At 44.8% G+C, this 23,273-nt stretch overlaps 1 long non-coding RNA gene across 1 annotated transcript in view; it reads right to left on the reverse strand.

Annotated features, from left to right (window-relative positions):
• Positions 1–23,273, reverse strand: part of LOC139760734 (uncharacterized) — a 55,344-nt gene that overhangs the window by 28,002 nt on the left and 4,069 nt on the right. Inside the window, exons 3-5 of the long non-coding RNA XR_011715397.1 lie at positions 16,130–16,364; positions 4,457–4,633; positions 3,027–3,243 (exon numbers count right to left, since the gene is read on the reverse strand). This is a non-coding gene — a long non-coding RNA (uncharacterized lncRNA). The remainder of the gene's footprint in view (positions 1–3,026; positions 3,244–4,456; positions 4,634–16,129; positions 16,365–23,273) is intronic.

Consider the following 23,273-nt stretch of genomic DNA (forward strand, 5'->3'; position numbering starts at 1 on the left):
CTAACAGTGATGGAGAAATGAATGACAAAAGTGGTGAGTACATTAACCTAAATTGTGGTAGACTACCAGAAGTGGTAGTCAAACTAAGAGATGTGGTAGGTAAACCAGTAAAGATGATAGTAGACTAACATAAGAAATGGTAGACCAACAGAATTGGTAACTGTACTAGAAAGTGTTCGCAGAGCGATAGAAGTGGTGGTAGAATAACAGAAGTGGTAGGTGACTAACGCACTTAGTAGCAGGTAGATGGAGAGGCACGTCGATGTGAGGATAACTTTCGTTCTTCGAAGAATTCCAGTCAATTCAATCAAGTGTATACAATCTGATCATTTGGTACGAAAGTTTGACGTATGACATTGGTGACAACGTATGAAAAAGGATATAAGAATTTGAACCTGATTTCTCTCTCTTGGGTCAAACACGAGGAGAGGGATCTGTTGTGTGGAAGTTTCCTGAGACTTGGTGATGCCGGAGAGTGTGTAGGAGGCCAGAGAGAGAGAGAGAGAGAGAGAGAGAGAGAGAGAGAGAGAGAGAGAGAGAGAGAGAGAGAGAGAGAGAGAATGTTGGTTGGGAAATGGAATGATGTTGGAGTGAGAGAGGGAGGCAGAGATGGCGGTGGGGAAGGAGGTGGGTGCAGACAGTCTTAAGGGAAAATGAGAGGAAATCAGTGTGACTGTGGAGACGGGGGGAGAGGATATGATCAGAGGAAGTGTAGGTGGGGGATATAATCGGGTGGAGACGGGTAGGAGGATATTGAACTATTAGCTGGTACTCTGGTCATCTGCCTCCCGGTTCTCTGTACGTCAAAGTCTGGGCAGCTGTTCTGCTGCCCACATGGGACAATAACATGAACTGCTCTGCAGGTGGATGAAGATAACGTTGGCCCCTCCTCAACACATCAGGATTATACACGGCGACCATCCTGGGCACCCCACGTGCCCAGGTGTCGCACCTCGCCTAAGAAGATACCAGTCAACAAGAGCATCAGATCATACTTCAGCTGTCAGGTAGATGGTCATGTCTGGTCGCACCATTACTGCTGCAGGAGGTCGTACCTAACTGACTGTGTAGGTAGCACGGACGAACACTGTCTACTGTGAGGACGACAATTATCAACACCAGTAACCCTGGACAAGATGGTATGTCATGTTATCATAAGGTAGCAGCGAAAGAAGCCCCCGGGACGGGTCTACCAGCTGTGTAGGGCCGGAAAAAGAGAGAGATGGTAGATAGTCGCTGAGGAAAGAAAACTTTGAATCAAATTCGATGATCCTTGAACCCTATTTGCGAGGTTCTTTGACTTACGAAAAATTCAGAAAATAATGGAATAATGAAAACAATATTTACGTTCTACTCCATCACCAGCAGTTCATATTTCACCAGCTGCTGGACACTAACACCCACTCTATGATACATTGATTCACATCAAACTTTATAATGACGAATTAAGTTATCAGTGTCGTTAATCTTTTCTTCAGAAAATCATTACCTCTGAACTTTCTGAGTCATATCTTGAAGGAGAACTAAATAATGATGATAATGATGATACTAAATGATAATTTTGACAAACTTTCTTTACTCCTAATAATCGTCAAAGTTTCGTGCATTGGACACCTCAGGATGAACTACTCCGAATATAAAAAAAGTAATAACGATAAAATCTCTTCTCGATATTCGTCCTGGGAAAGATAAAGTTCTGGCACTTAAGAAACTAGCACCGACCTTGGCTTCCAAATAAACCAAATCAGACGTTCGGGACACTCGCTCCCTCCCAACTCAAAGACACTTACATGTTTATATGTAGTCTACGTCATCACCACTGACTCACACCAGGGATACTGTGACATATTGTGTCATGAAGCAGAGGTGTTATACATTATTTACTGTAAAGTTGAAGCCAGCGCCAGAAGAGGGTTCTGAATCCATGGCGGAGGTCTAATTAGAGCCAGCGGCTGTAATCAAGAGGAGCCTCCCTCACCAGGTCAACAGCCACAGCTGCACTCTCATCTGTTTCCCTTCGTCAACAGAGACACCAGGACGTGGGCCCTCGACCGTGACGTCAGGAGGACGAGGGCTACTGCTGGTGGCGATCAAGAGGACGCTACACCCACACACAGCCTCACAGTCCTCTACTTCAGCAGCAGGGAGAGACCCTTCCCGGCGCCACACTCTGGATCAGAGTTCTGCTTCGATACTTCGATGGTTCGGTGTCCTGTGACGTCCCAGCACTAACAGTGGTGTCATTCAACTCAGTCTTTGTCTGGTAGAGTTAAGCTGCAGATGATGTTTGTGTTTCCATCACACCAGCTATGTGTTTACATGACACCTCTCATGGTAACCCTTCAGGTTAACCTGACAACTGAAGGTTGTATCATCATAATGTATCTTTCTACAACATTGTTTACTGAAATTCCTGTATCATCCTAGATCACTGAGCTGTGTATACGATACAGCCTTACACATAAGCACACCAGCCACAGAGTGTACGATACATAACGTAACAACGACAAACAATACACGCTGCTGCATCGTACACTCGCAGTCTGACGGTGACGACACTGTGGCATGTTGCACCACGAGCACCCAGAGTGTGGGGCAGGCATGACACGTCACTCATCACACGAGGGAAATTAATCACACTGGAAACACTATGACTGAATCAGCGATGACATTCCCGACACTGTGTCCCCTCGACTCTACCGTCACTAACCCGGGCAAGCTCCAGTATTTCGTGAAACGTATAATACGATGCCTAATTTGAAAAAAGGATTTTACATTGATACAAATTAGATGAATGATGTGACACATCTGACTAATGATATAAAGCAACAGAAACCTCATTAATGATGCGATTCATAGCTATAGTCAGCAGTGAATGGCTGGCCAGTTCCCGTGTGTATTACAATGTACAGAATGTTGTATATATTCGAGAAATTACATTACGTATTAGTAAAGTGTTCTACTAAGATATCGACTGTAAAACATACTACAGTCAAGGAACGAGAAGCCCAGCAGTGAACACTGACCTGTCCTTAGGAAAGCAGAGCCTAGGATCGCTGCGGCGTCTGAGAAGCAAATTTCCCGAACGATCGTTAGTCACGAGCCCATGTTAAAGTTATGACATCGAAGTGACCACCTCCTGGAGAATCCCTCCCTTGGGCTGCATCTGGAATCGTGGCTTCCAGACGTCGATTTTAAAAGCACCCGCCCGCCAGCAGCACTTACGTCTGGTGTTGTGCCAACCTGAAACAGTTGAGAAAGAGAGAAATGAAACTCCTGCTGTGAAGAATAACGACATCTAAAGGTAATATAGTTTCACCGAGCGTTCAACAGCTACTGTCACCCAGGTTACAGTGAGGAGCATTTCATTATCCGGCCTTTGGTCAAAAGATGATATCAAGAATGGCTTGAAAAACGTATCTTCTGAAACACTGAACCTTCCTACTTCGAAGCTGTTTTGGATTCTTGGTTTAAAAGCTTTATCTCGAGACGAACCTTATGCTTTTCTGAGAGTAAAATCACCGGTGATTCTTTTGTTATGATAAATCCACATGAACCATGCAAATAAAATAATTATCGTAAACAGTAACCATTATAATATCTGGTGTGCCGATGACACACATTAGCACTAAACTGCGTCGCTCTTCATGCGGGAAAGGTCAAGTTGTGTATAGAAATACCTGTGCATAGTCAACATTAAAATTCTTTATGCTGTCACTAAGCCAGTGTTGAAACGCAATCTCGGAGGAGTGTGGTAAAGAGGCACCCCATATGTCGAGTGTGATTCAAAAGCCAGACATTCCATTAAACTTTCAATTAGTACAATCTAAAATGAGGCAGTTAAAGGATAAGAGAAATGTATTAGGATATATTCGCCAGATTATGTTTTGTGTCTGCTGGTGAGGGCAATACCAGCTGAGCCAATACCGCCAAACTGTAATGGTTTGGGAAGCCTTAATATCCCAGTAATGTTGCTATCAACATGACACCAAAGGCGTACCCTTGTGAAGCAGCAGGTCTGTCGAACCCAGCGTTACTGTTTCATCATGCCGGTATTCACAGACGTGCTCATAGAAAGAACCTTGTTAGGCAAAAGGTGGTATCGAACACACCGACACTGCTTCATACTTCAGGGTGTCTAACTAGAAGTAATGTTTAGGTCACTCATAGGAACAAGACCAAAGCCGAACACCTGTGAAGCAGTTGGTGGTTTAGGACACACCGACACTACTTTGTGCTACCGGATGGGCCTGACTCGAACAGGTGTTTGCTTCACTCAGAGCGAAATGGTTTCATTTTCATATTTGCCATCATTTGTGGAAATCTGCGACCTCCACACAACCAATGATGGGATGATTGAGATATTTACACAATCATCTGTGAGGGACATTGTTCGCTTATCTCTCTAAGCAGTTGAATATCTCCCCACCCGAAAAAAAAATTCGTGACTACTAACCTTTATGCCGTCCTTCTGCAACTCCACGACATATCAAAACTTCGACACTTCTTGAACAAGTTCAATCCTTGAACCCCGTGTCGTACTGCTGGATGACTCTTCGACAAGGTTCATGAGTTGTGGTCGTCGCTAGGCACGGCTGAGGAAGTATGGCTACCGACCCAATCATATCACAGCCTGGTAAAGAATGATGGTTTGTTTATAGAGCTTGTTACTTGCATGTTAAGGGTATGATTCTTTTCAAACTATCCTTTACTCTGGCGTCAGTGTTACTGGTGAACCACCATAATCGATTCAGTTCAATATAATTACGATATTTTCCTGTGAGTGTCCGGCACAATGAGAAGTCGTCACATGTACTTCAGAATTCACGAACTTGCTCTAGGCACGAATGAAAATATTGATATATGTGTATAATAACGACAGAAAACGGGCTTGTGGGGGAGAGGGTCGGGGTAATTAACAGTTATGAAGCATGTGTTGACCAAAGCCATTAATCAGGACATTCAAGATTGACCAACATAGTTGTGTATCTTACAGGGAGGATACTTCATGTTTTATAAAGTACAATAACTTCTAACTTTAACATGTACGTAACTAACGAGAAAAAAATATAAGCCATTTCATCAGAGGCAGCAGACGTGAGCCTGGAGAGCCACGCTCTCGGTTGAAATTCTTTAGCAAGATTTTCATGAGTTCTTATGGCCACCCGAGGCATACATGTGTGGCCACCTGAGATATGCATGTGTGGTTATCAGATATATATACGTGTGGCCACCAGGGGTGTACATACATGGCCACCTGAGGTATACATGTGTGGCCACCTGAGGTTCATCCACTATTCCTTTGAGGACTCCCTCTCACTCTCTGCCACTCTCTTTAGCTTTACTCCTCCCTCTCACTCTGTACTCTCACCAGGGTCGTCAGCGACGGTGTACCTCTTCTCATCTGCGTCAGGCTCTTCTCCTGTCACTCTCTACATGATAAAAACCCAGAATTTTCCTGCGGTAATGTTCAGCAGAGGAGGACCTGCAGATGGTGGGTGGGTCCATAAAATGGTTCAAGTGCGTCCTCAAGCAGGTTGTCAAAGCAAGAGGTCAAGCAAACTGCCATGTAGCTTTCAGTCATTCTGTCAATCAGCTGGTGAAGCAGCCAGTCCAGCCGGCCCGCCGGGCAGCAGAGAGAGAGAGAGAGAGAGAGAGAGAGAGAGAGAGAGAGAGAGAGAGAGAGAGAGAGAGAGAGAGAGAGAGAGGCAGGACTAACGCGCGGTGCTCACCGCAGGAAAATCTAGGGTTACAAAAAGAGAGTCGTGTGAGGTACTACCAGAGTCCAGGACGTGTGGGCAGCGTATGGTCCGGCCGAGGTCGGACAGGAGGACCAGTCGCTCCCCAGGAGCTGCCGGCTGGATCCTACCAGGAGCTGCTGGCGGGATCCTACCAGGAGCTGCTGGCGGGATCCTACCAGGAGCTGCCGGCGGGATCCTACCAGGAGCTGCTGGCTGGATCCTACCAGGAGCTGCTGGCGGGATCCTACCAGGAGCTGCCGGCTGGATCCTACCAGGAGCTGCCGGCGGGATCCTACCAGGAGCTGCTGGCGGGATCCTACCAGGAGCTGCCGGCTGGATCCTACCAGGAGCTGCTGGCGGGATCCTACCAGGAGCTGCTGGCGGGATCCTACCAGGAGCTGCCGGCGGGATCCTACCAGGAGCTGCTGGCGGGATCCTACCAGGAGCTGCTGGCGGGATCCTACCAGGAGCTGCCGGCTGGATCCTACCAGGAGCTGCTGGCGGGATCCTACCAGGAGCTGCTGGCGGGATCCTACCAGGAGCTGCCGGCGGGATCCTACCAGGAGCTGCTGGCGGGATCCTACCAGGAGCTGCCGGCTGGATCCTACCAGGAGCTGCTGGCGGGATCCTACCAGGAGCTGCCGGCGGGATCCTACCAGGTTGGATCCTGTGTACGTAGTACATAATCACAATCCAGCTCGTCAGTTTTGCAAACAATACGTTAATCTAACCATTTTCTGAACATCGTTCATCATCCAGGAATTAGAAAAATAAGTAATTTCGTCATTCAGAAAATTATGATTTTCACATCAAATCGCTCAGTAATATATCACTGTCATGCCATTTGTATTCAGGCGTGGTTATCAGCTGGCAGCTCTGGTCACCAGGGGAGGAGTGATCCAGTAGTGTGTGTGTTGCTGGCGGCTCTGGTGCTGCACGACTCTCAACTGAATAGTTACCAGAGATATAAAGTAAACATCCCGGTATGTTATGGTAGAATCACGTGTGTGTGTGTGTGTGTGTGTGTGTGTGTGTGTGTGTGTCTGATCACACAGTCTTATGAATATTTGTGTGGTCGTCATCGTCCAGTTTAAACAACCAAATGAAACATCTTAAACAGCATTTTTCAGGTGTCTAAGAGCGACTCAGCGATACATATTTACAGTTAACAGTATTTGCTTCAATGATGACCAGCCAACGCCACATAACCCTGCAAACAATCATGTATCAGTGTTCTTAATTTTTATTTCGTATATCTAATTAATAATGGCTGCCAACCACACGCCAGCAAACCATTTATGTAAAACATAATAGTAATAATCTGAATATGACAGAGAACGTTGGAAAAGATGAATCTAATTACGAGAGAATGTTTTTTCCCTGTTGATCATTCAACATCAGTAGGGACTATACACGAAATTTTAAGAAATTAACTTTCATGTTTGTGAAAGGTGATTACGCCACTATTTGTAGATATCTAAGTAAAGTGTGGAATAATGTTGATGTGTGTACGGTCTGGAGAGTATGATATTCACCTGGCATCTCAAGAGAAAATCACAGCCATGTGAAGGGTTCCTCCTTGCGCCAGTGGCGGCCTCGCCGTCTGAGCCCTTGCACCAGTGCCCCATCCTCCGTGATGGACACTAACAACAAACCCTCGCCTGAATATAACTTTCCTGCAGCTCTCAGTGTTGCAGAGTTACAGTGACAAAAGCGTAAATATAATTCTCCAAAATCCAGTCCTGCCACATATTGAAATAACAAACCTAACCACTGAGCATGGAAGCGCTACATGATAAGTTATCTCTGGACCTTCCCGACATGAGATATGGTTTACATACGACTGTATTTAATACGTTTTCGATCCCTTTCCGTGAAGTCTGAAATGCAAATGCACTACATTGGCTCCGTAGCCGATCAACAAGCGAACATACGCGACAAATTCAACTTAAATTTCAGCCCCGAGCAGCGGCCAACAACACATAGCTCCCATCACAGTCGCTGCCCCGGCCACATTGACCCACAAACGTTTACAAATTAACTTTCATCCAAGAAGTTTTAAACAAGATTAACTTGTAATGTTAATATCACGTGTTGAGTTCCTTATGGTGAATATAGCAATGATTTTCAGTAAAATCTGTTATATTCCTGGATTCGAATTTCCTCCGGTAGAATTAATCTGTATTCTCTGTACCGTAACCGAGTCGAGGGCAACCGGTGTGAAGCTCCCAGACAAATGATTGAAGTCTAAATGCATTCCCCCCGAGGCAAACGTCCATCTCCGTGAGGAGCAACATTACTAAACGCTCTACCACCACAACTCCAGCGCTGAGCCCTGTTATAAACCTAACCCTAGACCGCGTAATGCAATAGACAGACATCGACCCATGGTGATTAAAGGCGGACAGATATATATATATATATATATATATATATATATATATATATATATAGAGAGAGAGAGAGAGAGAGAGAGAGAGAGAGAGAGAGAAATGTTCCGTTGGTGTTGTGAGAGATGTGGACTCCGGCCAACGCAACGCACATTAATTCCCTTCTGCCTCCCGCCCGCCTCCACTCACTGGCTTTCAACAAGGCTCGCAGTAGAGTGGTCGCAGTTCCGACGCACTCTTGATGAAGATCAGTATGGCCAGTGTGAGGAATTATATGGGACATGAATGAGCGCCAAATGCAGCCTTTGGTGTTGTCAGAGGCTGAGTCTGCAGAGGAATTAAACTACAAAAAAATACTGTGTGAAACGCAGAGTCTGGGCAGCAGTGAACGTTGACACTTTAAACACGGTACGACGGTACGATCCTAGAGCACGATGGTACGACCTTTGAGCACGCGAAGGTACGACCCTTGCTCATAACGGCACGACCCCTGAGCATGACAGGAAGACTCTTGGGTACAACAATCAGATAACTGACCTTGTCCTTAAAGGGTCATTATGCCTGGGTGTCCTACCGTCCTGCTCAAGGGTCGTACCGCCATGTTTGAGGTGTGTGTGTGTGTGTGTGTGTGTGTATACCTTATCAGTGCCGGAGTTTGAGCATGTGCTTCCATCCTCCTGCTGTGAGGGACTGAAAGAAGAGAGTGAGAACCGAAGTGTGATGCAACGCATCATTAATGGCATCCCTCTAGTCCAAGTGATGTGTTCATATGGCTGCAATCTTTCCTTGTCAGTCCTGTTTCTTGTCACAAGAATTCTCTCAAGTCTGATCACGCCTTGTTATGCCACAAACTACTGACTACCCCAGCAGTAAATTGTGGCAGTTCTCATTACGTTTCGAGAGTCGACACATCTTCCTGGTAATTTATAAGACCTTTCCCTAACAAATGATATTTCTCCCACCAACTTACAACACCTTCCTTGATAATAATAAGTCTACCGAGTAACTTACGAGTCTTCGTTGATTAACGAAACCTTCCGAGACACTCATACGTGCCTCGGTAATATTTTCATAGTTAATCCTACTGGCCAGCAACTCACAACTCACAACGATCACTAACGTAGGAAGATTCAACACTAAAACACAACAGTTCCTGGCTAAATTATAACACTTGCTGTCGGTCCTCCTGATACATTCCTCCAAACACCAGTAATTACAAAAGGCATCTTGGGTAAAATATTAACGACTTGTAGTTAACGGGTGATATTGGATAATTGCTTACGAGCCCTGGCATTTATCCAGGGTTCCTCATCAGGGAATTTGAACGTTGTTGAACATCTCAGAACACAGGAACACTCAGGCTGGACCACAAACACAACAAACACGTATAGATGAGCGACGTAGGAAAACAATCTCTGGCTATGTGTGAAGGTTTATGATCACAGTAAAAGTCAATACAACATTTTTTTCTGATAACCAACACTTCTTGGTTTTCCTTGTTAAAGTCATGACGGTGTGGGCTTTGTCTCGAGTTTTGAGGGCCAGGTCAAAGGCCAAGTGGCCCTCATCATACCCAGTGGTCGTACTGTGATACTCCATGGTCGTGCTGGTGTCGTTCTCGCGGGTCTTTCTCCATTGCTCGAGGGGTCACAATGATACACATCTCATCAAAATTCGAATAGTCTCGCCAGCACGCTACCGTAATGCTTTACCAGTTCACTCCAGATCACTTACACCAGCTCATTCCAGTCAACATACGATAAATCATTCCAATTAACAGAGTAATGCGTTCCATTGGACTCGAAAATTCTACCGACTAATCTTCCGCTGTTCCTCTAGCTAATTTGCCGTCATCATTCTAACTTACTTCAGAGGAAGTTCTCCCTAATCACTTCCAATCTCTCTCTCTCTAATTTACCATTGTTGCTTTCCCTCTAATTAACGACAAAATGAGTCAACCCGCCCCATTTCCTTGCAACATTCAGTCGGTCAAGACTGCTATACAGGATGGGTACCACTAACTTAAGCTCCCATACCATGGTAAGTTAGGGCATTGCCCCACCAGGACGTCCTCCATGATAAGTAAAGATGGTGACCCACTACGTTAGGGTCATCCTATCTTGCAGCAGATTTCCCATACATGATACTTCAGGTCGTTCAGTAACATACGAACACTGGTCCTCCGCGTCAAGGTGGGTTTTCTCACTAACTTGATCATTTTCGCAGACTTACGCAACACTTCCAAAAATTTACGACAGGTTTACAACTAACTCACTGCAACTGTCGCAGAAACACACGTTCCGTTACAGTCATCCTGCGGTAACGGGTACAAGTAATGTCACGCCACGGGTTAGGCTCACGAGTGGGCAAATTACGTGACTAATATCGTGTAATTCCCCCACAACATTATCATATTAAGCCTGGAATGAATACATTTCCTCCAGAGACGCTCAGACGTCCCGAACACTCTGGAATATTCTAGAATATTCGACGACTGTCAAGAGAATGTAAACACAGCGAGATATAACACGGGAAATAGAATGTGTCATACGCCTGAGGACAAGGAATAATACATACCTCTGCCAGGACAGTCACCAAATTCTTACTGTTGCTGTCTTTTCAGAGTTATCTAAGCGACTGTACATTAGAACTGGTATCAAGTAAGGAACTGAATTAAGCTTTTATGGGGAACCTAAAAGGAAGAAGAAAACTAGAGTAATGAATGTTTGGATTCGCTTTCATCTTCGTTCACCGTACGCTACTTCCTCTCCTCATGAGAGACTCCTCACAACCTGTTCCCACACACGCTGGATTGTTGCCTGGAAGACCTTAGACCAGATGTCTCCTGCAAGCGGTATAAGTTGACGACTTTGGAAAACATTTGAAGTTTTTTCTCGAAAACTGACACAAAAGAAACTGAAACTCAAATAAGTTTACTGAGGCAAGGAACGTACAACTGAACGCTATTTTTTTTTCTGTGAAGCGGATGATTCTCAAAGTTCCTTTTACTCACAGCCGGTCAGCAGATAACCTCGTTTTAGTTCAGTCTGGCATCTGTGACCTGTTTGGTTTGCGTATCTCGATGCATCTCGAAGCTGTGCAGCTAGGCGGAGGTGATGTGTGGCCCCAACCAAGCTTGGCGTGAAGTACGCCATCACTGACCCCGCTCGTTGCAATTCTTAAAAGAAGGCGGGCCGACGATAGCGTCTTGTGGATGGCCTTCATCCCTGCATCATACCCGCAACTCCTCCACCCAGCGTATTGCTCTTCTCTCCCCAGCTTGACGATGTGGTCATGTTGGGCGACCAGGAGGGTCGATAGGTCAAGACGAGACCTCATAAGCGTGAACAGCGTCTCTGACATCGAGTGAGTGCAACAGAACCTAATCCTGGTGCAGCAGACCTTAACCTTGTACAGCAGCACAACGTGGCCACAGGCACAGCCAAGTTCTACCACTCCACCTGAGGGTGACACTCTCAGTAGCAGATCCACAACACGCCTCCAGCCTGGAGCCCGCCAACATACGTACGCCGCCAGAAGGCTTAATATCAAAGAGTTTTTCATGTCTTTTTTTCCACCGGATTCTTTTCATAGCGTTCGTGTCTTTCCTGTCAACGGTTCTTTGAACTCAAAACATGACAGTCGAAACGACGATGGAAGTTGCAGCGACATCTCTCAGTTGTTTTCAATACAGTTGCACAGCGTGTGTGACTTTTATTCTGTCTCTGGTGTATGTGGCCGGACAAGGATGACACCATCACGTATGTTCTACCATGTATACATCTCCAAGAAAAAAAAGGAAAGTCCATCATAAAGAGGGAGGAGAGTATAATTGGCCTGGGCGGGAGAGGATGTTAGCGGGAGAGTGGGTCTTGGAGGGTCGTATACTGATAATAATCGTCATGATATTACTGTCCCATTCAGGGTGGAAGTACACTGGGTCGTCTGAGATTAGACTACCGAGTCCCATCTGGGAAGAACCTGCTGTGGTTTATGACAGGGTCAAAGGTTACCCCATCTTTCCCAAGACTCAATTTTCAGGAGGTTCATTCATCATCCATGAATATGTCTTGGGGGTTGCGGTGTATCCGGATACATTGAGGAAACTCATATAGTTCGAGTTAGATCAAACACACACAAAAAGCACTTTGGAATCACACAGGCAATCGATTGAATGCATAACGCTGTCACAAACAGCCTCGGTAAGACTACGTGGTCTGTCGCTGTTTGGATTCAGTTGCATACCTACATCAGTAGATTGAAATTTTGTCTACTTAATGAGCGCACCGCCCAATGGTAAAATTTCACCACTCTCTCTACTTCTTAACAGGTTCAACGCTCTGATGGTTCATAGGAGAGAGAGAGAGAGAGAGAGAGAGAGAGAGAGAGAGAGAGAGAGAGAGAGAGCCTACATTTCCCGTGAGGAACATCCTGTAACCTTATTTCCCAGCAGCGCCGTCTGTCGACGAAAGGCCAACTTCTTGACTAGTGGAGGATTTTCCCGTGATATTTTTGCTTCATCAGATTCTGTCGTCGCCAGCAGTCGTGACAGGCGGACCAGGCCAGATGGCTGTACTACCACCAGTAGGAGCCCATACAAGTGTGACAGGCCAGATGAATGGCAACAAGTAATTAGTCTCTAAGAAATGGTACTTTGTAGGATTGAGAGGATCTGTCGTGATGAGAGGCATCAACACCTTGAGTATCAATCGCTGTGCTTGGCTCAGGGAAGGTTAGGTGTGCTTATTATCTACGTAAATGTTCTTTCAATCCGTGTGGAGATATTTACATTAAACGTCAACCTCGAAAAGGGTTCAGGTAAAAGAGCCGTACGACTGTAACGAGTTTACCTAAATCCAACAAGATTCCAACTACCTGCCACTACTCCACCAGGCGACACTTCCTCACGGCACCAAATATTAGAGTTCTCGTAAAATGAGGAACATTAAGAGTAACACTCCTTTCCAGACGGCTCCTCCCGTGAGGTCGTTGCTGCTCGAGCCCTCTTGCGCACGGAATAGAGGCTGGAGAAAAAACGATTTGACTCAAAGAAGGGCAAGAAGCAGCTGATGTGACAGGAGGACAACCCCTCACAAAATACAACACAAATTTCTTGTAACATTAGCTACTGCATGATGGGCACTGACTTCCTAGCATAGCTGTATAGGGTTCAGGATTGTGGGAGTGTGGCTCTGTGGGTGTAATGTAGTATAGGTTCTACTGGGTGAAGGTTTGTGTGAATGTGAGTTTAAGGGTAGGATTATGGCATAAGGTGTGAGAGAATGAGATATAGTGGGTGTGGTGGAGTGTGCGGGAATGTGATGTTCAACTTGGGTGATGTAGAGGAGCGAGGGAAAGGTAAGAAACACAATGAGGACCGTAAAGAAAAGACAAGGGTAGGGAGGAGGGAGGTTAAAGTACGTCATGGTCACTAAGGGCAAGTGATCCTTAAACCAGCAATATCTAGGGCCTGGCAGTCGCAGACCCTCGTGCCAGGTGTGGATTACCAGGCCAGCAGGACCCCAGCGAGGGAGGGCGCCTTCTCAAGGACATCTAAGGGTCGTCAGGCCAGCAGGACCCCCGCAAGGGAGGGCACTGTTAAGTGAGCGGGACCTAAGCTAAGGATGGGCCTCATCAACCGTGTTATCTTCGGGTTATCTTGCCGATGGGCTCCCCGACGAAGGATTACCACATAACCTATGTTATCTTTGGGTTATCTTGCCAGGAGCGTCAAGCAAATGAATGACCCAGCCACCATCAGGAACCAGCCACCACGTCTCACCTCAGTCAGCTTAAGAATAACCTAACGAGAAAACTTTCACCTCAATTTTTATTGGGACCTTAGATGAGTTCCCGAGACTTAAATTTCTTTCTTTACTGTCGAAGGTTAAAGAGAGCCTGAGGAATCTTTTACAACCCTCGCAAGGGCAGGCATGAGGATACAAAGGAACTTTGTTTTGCAGTAAAGTCCAAAGCACACGCGCGCACGCACGTATTCACACACAAAAGCGTCTTGACCAGAAAAAGGCTCTTTGTCCTCCTGATGGTGTGTCACGTTATATGCTAAAGTTGTGTGCAGAGACACACGACAGGTTATTACCTATAATGTTGCTCATTACGTCGATAGAGAAAGGTAAACTGTACAGGGAGTGGAAGAGGGCAAAATTCAAACCATCTATGAGAGAGAAGATCATGAGGATGTGATGAAGTATAGACCCGTCTCAGTGAAGAGCGCAGTCTGTTAAGTGATGGAAAGCTAATGAGTGACTTTCTGCAGAAAAACTAACTCTCATGAGGAAGGTCACTGTAGACTCAAGACACTTAGACACCATGTGTGTGAAGTCAAGAACATCTACACAACTCTCATCCCCCAGACCCACCTTATCTTTCCTATATCGAGCCCATCCCAGCTGGTACAGACCGCCACAAGAACAGCCCCACTGTGAATATCACCAGTCAGTGGACCGCCACCCCGTCACTTGTGTGGAGAGTGTGTAATCCTCCTTCGTTTCTTACAGTCCCAATTTCTAAACTACTGTATGTAACTCTTGTGTGGTTTCAGCTTTTACGGTTATTTCAGCAGACCGTTGAAACCTGTGTGGCTGGGAGGGTGTGGGTTGGGTGGAAGGTACACCTGTATTGCGGCGTGCGTCACCAGGTCTAAAACGAGCGTTAAAACTCCCGCTGCTGACGATCCTCGGACGAGGAAGAAAGTAAAAAATGCTGATGGGTCTCCGTCCGCCCGCCATCTGCTGGTGAAAATAACGAGTGTCGACCGCCATGATGAATGACGCCTCCGGTAACGAGGGGCGGCCATCTTGCTATACTATTTCCGACATATTCCTGCTCACACCATTCTAGCAAAAGATTTATTGTGTTGTTGTCAGCACCTCCCTACATTCGTTGATCTGTCAGACTTTTGGTTTGGTGGTGGCGTCTGTGATTATAATGGATATTCTTCCGGTTGTCAGCATTTTTACCAAATTCGAGATTTGTTTTGATACAATGAACTTTATGATCTGTTCTCTTATGCAGAAGTTGGTCTCCATCTCGCTCGATGGCGCTGTGCTGTACTCGACCAATTTCATGATTTGTGTTGGGCATTTCAAAATGCTTCACTTTAATATATTTCGCGTTGAAAATACTAATTTATCCGACGTTCACACTGTGTTAAACCACAACCACACGCTGTATATCTTTGCCACCACTGATTTCATTTTTCAGTACATTCTTGCAGCTGAGGTAGAACTAGATATCTATAGATAGATAATTATCAATTTGTTATATCCCAACTGGCTTCCCAGCGACCATACGATGCGCGAGGCACCAGCCCACACCACGCCTGGCCTCAGGCAACCCACACCATAAACAAACAAGAAATATTTTCGTTTTTTTTCACATTACAAAAGTATGAAAAGAAAGGAATTCAGAAAGGAATGACGTGGTTCTCTCGGCACACAAGGTGGAGGGTGTTGATGACAGCCGGCTCTGGGGGTAATATAGCAGAACCTAATGAGACAACACAGCAGGGGGGCAGTTTATGAGGTCATCAGGCAACGTTTCATAGTATTTATTGGATTATTTTTGTCTGTTGGAGGATCATACCTGGTGCACCTCCAGTCCTTCTTTCACGCCTCCACCTGTTTCATATCATCTCCACGCAGTTCTTTACCCATGGAACCACATAAATGGAACCCGTCTAAAATGAACCCCATTTACAGCCTGCACATTATCTATATATGACCTATTCTTATGACCTCCACAAATAAATAGGTAACCTCTCCAGAGATGGTAGCTATGACATCATTAACCTTCATCTTTATATTCCACCTATTTTACACATGCTCACATCACGGCCTCCACCCGTGGTTACCTCCACAAAAGGTTGTACATATGATGTGGATCCACTAACGTACTCCACACACACGAGATCGATCAACGAAGTTATCATAAAGTCTTCACATGCAACCTTTCAGTATCTCCTCGTGTGACCCATACCTTGACATGCCGTCCTAGCACTGACGTCTCATCTGGCAGGACAGACCAGACACCACACAGGCTCTGATCCTTACTGGTCCTCGACAATGTCCAACTTTGTGTGTCTGGTTCTCTGTGAGCTCGAAGCCCACGAGTCAGGGGAAGAGGCTTCATTTCGGAGCTGCGGGATGAGGATGCTGCTGTCTGGATTACCTGTACTTGTGAGGACGACTGTAGTGGTCCCGTGTTGTGCCAGCTGCAAGGCATGAGTGAATTAACGCATGTAGTCACAGATAACATAAGGATATCGATAAAAAAAATTCAGGCCATCCATACACGTCATCAAAGAACGAACATGTTTGCTATAAATTCAAACAAATGGTTCAGCAGATACGAAATATTGGATGAATACAATTTGTGTATGATCCATGACGTTTTATATTTCCCTTGAATCAAATCACATCTGAAGTGCAACAGTTTCCAAATTTAACTGGAATCCCCACCTCTGGCATGGATTGTTTTACGAGTTATATTACACTTTCAGTTATGAGAGTTAGTGATGGAGAGGATCATGTGATGGAGGATTATGGTGGAGGATCATGTGGTGGAGAGGCTTATGTGATAGAGAGGATCATGTGGTGGAGAGGATCAAGTAATGGAGAGGATTATATGGTGGAAAAGACTATCTTACGGAGACTATGTGGTGTAGAGAATCGTGTGATGGAGAAGAGCATGTGGTGGAGAGGACCACTGGAGTGAGAGGACCACTGGAGTGAGAGGACCACTGGAGTGAGAGGACCACTGGAGTGAGAGGACCACTGGGGTGAGAGGACCACTGGAGTGAGAGGACCACTGGGGTGAGAGGACCACTTTCTATTTCACATTTCTTGCATAACGCGTTTTGTGCCTATTGAAAACATCATTTATATAGCAGGTTAGGATAATGGCTGTAATAATGGTAATAATGCAAACCAGAATATTACATGCGACTCATAGTCTGTGATGAGTTCATCATGAACGAACACTAAGATGAGGCTTACAAGTTTTGTGGTTACAATATAATGATGCAGTAGATATAAGTTTGCCTGATACACCGCAGTGATATAATGTCTTTACTTGATACTGTATAATAATAGTTGATATCAGTTTATCTGATACAGTATATGTGATGATACAGAAGGTGTGTTTATCTGATACAATATGGTAATACAGTTGGTATAAGTTTATCTGATAGTAAAATGATTAAGTAGGTACAAGAATATCATATATGGTGCAGTATAATAATATAGTAGGTATATCCGGTACAGTACACTGAGGTAGCATTCAATCTGATAAAGATATAGTAGAAATAAGTATATCTGATAATGCATAATGACATGGTAGGTATAATGGTATCATGGTACGTATAATGACATGGTAGGTATAATGATATGGTTGGTATAATGGTATCATGGTACGTATAATGACATGGTAGGTATAATGATATGGTTGGTATAATGGTATCATGGTACGTATAATGACATGGTAGGTATAATGATATGGTAGGTATAATGGTATCATGGTACGTATAATGACATGGTAGGTATAATGATATGGTTGGTATAATGATACAGAAGGTATAAGTACAAATTTACCCAGCCACAAGCTGGCTCTGTTCTTCGGAAAACTAGTCATTATTCTTCTTGTTCTGGTCTCACGTCCACGACCACACCCTCCCTTCTGACACCACGACCACACCCTCCCTTCTGCCACCCGTGTTGGACCCTCCCTCCTTGACAACAAACTAGCATGTGACCATTCAACATGCTGCAGCTTTGTGACTTTTCGTTGTTCTTTTTACCAACGTTTTCTTCCTATTCGTTTCGGTGAGTAAGATAATACAAAGAAAGACCTTACTTCCTGCTCTCATCTGCTCAACCCGAGTCTGCTGCCAGCAATGCCTTGTTCCTTCCTGCACATACACACTCACTGCTCTCATGATAACATTCATATATCATAACATGATAGTTTCATGTTATCTCTTATGTACTTTTGACCTTACGACCAACACAATTTTCTCAGCTCTACAGTTAACATAATGCAAGAGACGGCAAATCCAAGGAGGAAAAAGGAATCATGTATCCTGTCAACAGGGGCAGTGTGAACTAAAATGAAAAGTTGTAGATCTTGAAAGATGAAGTAAGACAAGACCAAGAAAACGGATGACGACATATATTTTTATTTTTTTTTTATTTTGCTTTGTCGCTGTCTCCCGCGTTTGCGAGGTAGCGCAAGGAAACAGACGAAAGAAATGGCCCAACCCACCCCCATACACATGTATATACATACACGTCCACACACGTAAATATACATACCTATACATCTCAACGTACACATGTATATACACAGACAGACACATACTTATATACCCATGCACACAATTCACACTGTCTGCCTTTATTCATTCCCATCGCCATATATATATATATATATATATATATATATATATATATATATATATATATATATATATATATATATATATATATACATCAAACTTCCCATGACGTACATGAGGCACAACCACACCTCAGGTCATGGCTGGCAAGGACACTAACAACCAACACATCAAGAATCGCATTGACGAAACTTTAGTATTTCCTCGCCAGGTTTTGTCTTCTCTTGGGTCCGGGAAAACCTTTCATATTTATTTGTTTACGTCCAGTTAGGTGTTTGCTGCATCTGAGGCTGGACGGCACAAGAAGAGTCTCCTCAAACTCCACAATAATGTCCAGCCGAGAAACTATTGCACGAACGCATTTCTCTGTTGCTCCACAGCTCACTCCTATCTGCCTGGCACCCAGGACCTCCTCCCCGGAAACCAGGCACATCATCCTCCCTGCGCGGGAATCCAGGCCACTGAAGCTAAATGTCTAGTGAGAGGCGACTGCCTCTCCATCCCTCCGGTGGGAGTTCCTGGCGACGTCTGGACTATCACCTCACTAGGTCCTCTGATCCCCCGTCGCCGCCTTATAAAGGACGTTCCCAGAGACGTCTGTTTCCTGTCAGACCTACCGACTCAACCATCCAGCTGGACCACTATAAAACCAATACGTATGCGCAGATCTTTTCATAAACACTTAAAGAAATCATAAGTGGACAATATTCATCTTTATCAGCATTGTCTGTTTTAGAAACATTTGTATATTTATCACGGTAAAGACAGCCATGGTACAGTACAGTACGGGGGAACACATGAAGCTAATAACCGACCCAGGCCAGGCCAGGGACTTCACCGTCAGGACCCCGTGGTGGTTGGAGGAAGGTGATTCATAGCGAATGTCCGAGGTTATTGCCCAGTCTCCGGGAACCAACAATAAATAATCACTGAGACACCAACAGCTTAAAGTGGGAGACATACACGGACGGACCTGAGAAAGGTAAGGATTTTTTTGTTCCGCTTCAAGTACCATGTCCCGAGATATCTGACTCGACTGAGGTGATCTTCCACATTTGTTAAGCGTTTCTTGACGACAATCATACCGACAACAAACCTCATATTCTTCTCTAATATTTTGGAAGTACATAGATTTTACCTTGAATGAGAGAAGCACCGACTCTATGTTTGCCTGAGTTGATAACAAAGGCGCCTCGAATGATCCGAGTAATAGAATTTTCAGGACGACAAAGGCATAAGAATTATCCGGAAAAACAAGTGAACCGAAATATTTCAATTTTCCCAACAATAGGAAGTAATTCAGACGACAGGACGAAGTCAATCTGAACTCGAGAAGCTGTACAACAAAACCTGCGAACATCACCAGGACCCCAGGGAGCCGCTCAGACTCCAACATGGTAAAGGCTGCACGCGACGACCTACAGGCTGCTCCAGTAGCAACATCTGTCAAACGTGCACTAGGCTGGAAGTTGTGCTAAAACTCGGGTGTAGCACTGGAATCTACAGAAATAGCCTTGGAAGTTACCAAGTACCAGTGGAAGCTAAAGTTGCAGCACAGGCACCTACAAAAAAATTAACACTGGAAACTGCAGAAGCAATGCTGGAGGCAGCACTAAAGACTACAGATGTAGCACTGGGAGCTACAGCAGCAGCACTGGAAGCTGTATAAGAATCAGTGACAATGTGCGAGGAAGCGTACATGAAAGTGCACTTGACAGACTGGAAACAGAACTAGGATTGAAAAGCTGCACTAGAAAAGTTATACGAAGCAATGTAACACTGAAAGCTGGGCCACACCTCAGAAGACTCCAGTGGAAGAAAAACAGAAATGTAGGAACAAAATTCAAAGCAATTTAGAGGACCAAATATAAGGCTTCAACCACGGAGAGCAAGGACAGACAGGCAGATTGGCTAAGTTGGGGGTATCTGGGCAAGAAAGCTGTGTTCCAGAGGGGTGTTGTGGTCTGGCCTGACCTGGACTGGTCTGCTTTAGCTGGAATGGTTTCGGAGTTGAAATTGGATGAATACACCAGTGAAGCCAATTTACGCTCGCTGCAATATATCAACTGATAGATCACAGATCGAAGCTGGTGCACTGGAGCCACAGCTGGTGTCATGGAGAGACTACAACTGGTGTCATTTGGAGACTGCAGCTGGTGTCATGGAGAGACGACAGCTGATGTCATGTAGAGACTACAGGTGTTGTCCTACTGAGATCACATATGGTTGCATACTGACATCATGAACACCTTTACATCATATGACCCGATATTCAAGTTAACGAATTTAGGGTCTAATCTGCTGCTATGTAGAGACGGGCATACTTAGGAATACCTAGATAAAGACGACTAACTAAGGTCTTGTTGGTATATAAAGCATTGTTACTCACTTTTTAACACGTAGATGCAAACAGCTGATATGATATCATAATGTCTCCAGAAATATTGGAATTTCATTGTTATTTGACCTGTGATTTCAACTGTTATGTAATATAAGCTATGCCTTACATGTCCGATTAATCTTCAACGTTTTTAAGGCTCTAAATATGAATCTAATCATTTCCGAAGTAGATACATTACAGACTGTGATATGTTCTTCCCAGGCCTGACCCGAGGTGGCTGTGCTGTTGGGTAAGATGACACCTTCAGGTACACGAGAATAAGATGTCAGACCTCTTAACTCAGCAGAAAGTGAGGAAGGTCACTCAGGCGCCAGGTAGAATGAGCCTCACTACTTCCTCACCATCAGTGATTTATTCCTTTGTTTCTTCCATCTCACAAAAGCTTTACATAAACTTTTTCTCGAACGTATATAACGTATTAGTTATTCAATACTATTTGTGTTTTTCAAATATGTTTGATTTCACTTAAATTTCTAATATTTGTTGATAAACTTCAAGTATCTGTTAAGTGTTCCCTTTCTAACACCTACTGTTTGCTTTATCTGACTTCCAGTGAGTTGTCTCACAAGCCTCAACATTCGGCGAGTTTCCTTCATCAGTTCATAACACATCATCAACCTAGTGACACACGTTCCTTCACGCCTCCGTCCCTTTCAATGTGTTACCTCATAACCCACCACCAACCTGCTGACTTGTTTACCTCTACCGCCTCCTTTGACCTCCTTCCCGGCTCACCAGACTCGCTTATATTATCAAATGACATTCATAACCCCAGGTGGAGCTGCCGCGGTGCAATAACACCTGAGGACAAAGCGAGCGAAGAAGAGAATACCAGACGACAATGCAAGGTGAGCCAGGTGCGTGTGAAGATAAAGAAGCAAATACAGAGGTGAGCACAGGAGTGTTGTAGGTAAGTACGATGAACAGACGGGCAAGGGATTGCAAACACATTCCAAAAGAAGAAAATAGCATCGCCGAGAGAAAAGTGTTAATATGGTTTGGATAACACAGTGAAGGATTTGGCTAATTATATGATAAATGAAGTTTACAACTGGTGAACAACAGGGACTGGACTACGTATTCAGATAAATAAGAAACGGACCGCTTGTAATAAGCAAATTTATGAAACTTCTCAAGATTTCGTATTCATCATCCTGAGGATAAGGGAGAAAGAATACTGCTCATGTATTCCCTGCGTGTCATACAAGCTGACTAAGAAGGGTGGCAGAATGGGGCCTGGAAAATCTCCCCTCCTGTATCACTTTACAAAAGATGGAACAGAGAAAAGAGCCAAGTAAGGTTTTCCCCTCTAAGGTTGTCATCTGTTTCTGACACTCCTTCACTTACGTGGAAATGGCAAACAAATGTCAATTTGTTTGATATTTGTTGCGGTTCATTTGTTATCAAAATCACGACTGACATTAATCATCAGTTTTCTTGCCCAAGGAACAGATATTCTCTTATGCATGACAGCCTCATTTGCATATCCTGAATATATTAAGGCGAAAGATTAATTACACATTTGTCTCACTTGTAAAAGTCAGCCCACCGTCGCTCCCTGCAGCTTCCACACACAAAAGGTGTCTATTACATCCCCTGCGATTTTCAATGGTATGTTAAAGTGATACCTCGCGTCGTTTTCACATCTTGCGACGTTTATACACGATGCTCCACTGTTCTGTTAGACTATTGTCCCTTTCGTCTACAGTTATGATGAGGTTACAACACTGCCCGGGTTGCTAACCTCACCCTCCTCAACACGTGCCCTTGACTAGTGGATCACGTCGCTCTGCCAGCGTTGTCCGGATTGCATAAACTCCCTCACGAACGACGCCGCCTCCAGGCACTTGACAAACCCACCCTCACGATTATATATTCAACATCAACAGCAAACAACAGGAAAACAACCCTGGCAAGGCTGTAGGTATGGCAAGACTTGGGGAAGGACTTCTTAAAGAGTAATGAAAGCACGAGCGTCGGCCTGGCATCCGCCTGTTCTCCGTGTAGAAAAGTATGGTGTGGACAGCATCTGGTGTCGTGTCACTGTTAAAAGTGGAGCACACGAGGGTACGGGTCTCATATCCTGCGGCGTCCGCTGATAAGCACGCGCCTCCTGTACAATCTTGATTTCTTACCCACGTAACTCGTTGCTCAGGTCCGAGAGTGAAATCTGAGCTGGTTAGCTGTACGAAGTGCTTGCCTCTCTTAGTCTGAAAGCAAGGCATCCTGGTCCTACGGAGATACTGTCCAGTTGGAATATTTTAACATCTTTAGCATACACTACGATCTAGTGGCTTTTCCAGGGTAATGTTAAATCAATTTTCTAT

This window comes from Panulirus ornatus, chromosome 37 (assembly GCF_036320965.1).
Source record: "Panulirus ornatus isolate Po-2019 chromosome 37, ASM3632096v1, whole genome shotgun sequence".
Lineage (NCBI taxonomy): Eukaryota > Metazoa > Arthropoda > Malacostraca > Decapoda > Palinuridae > Panulirus > Panulirus ornatus.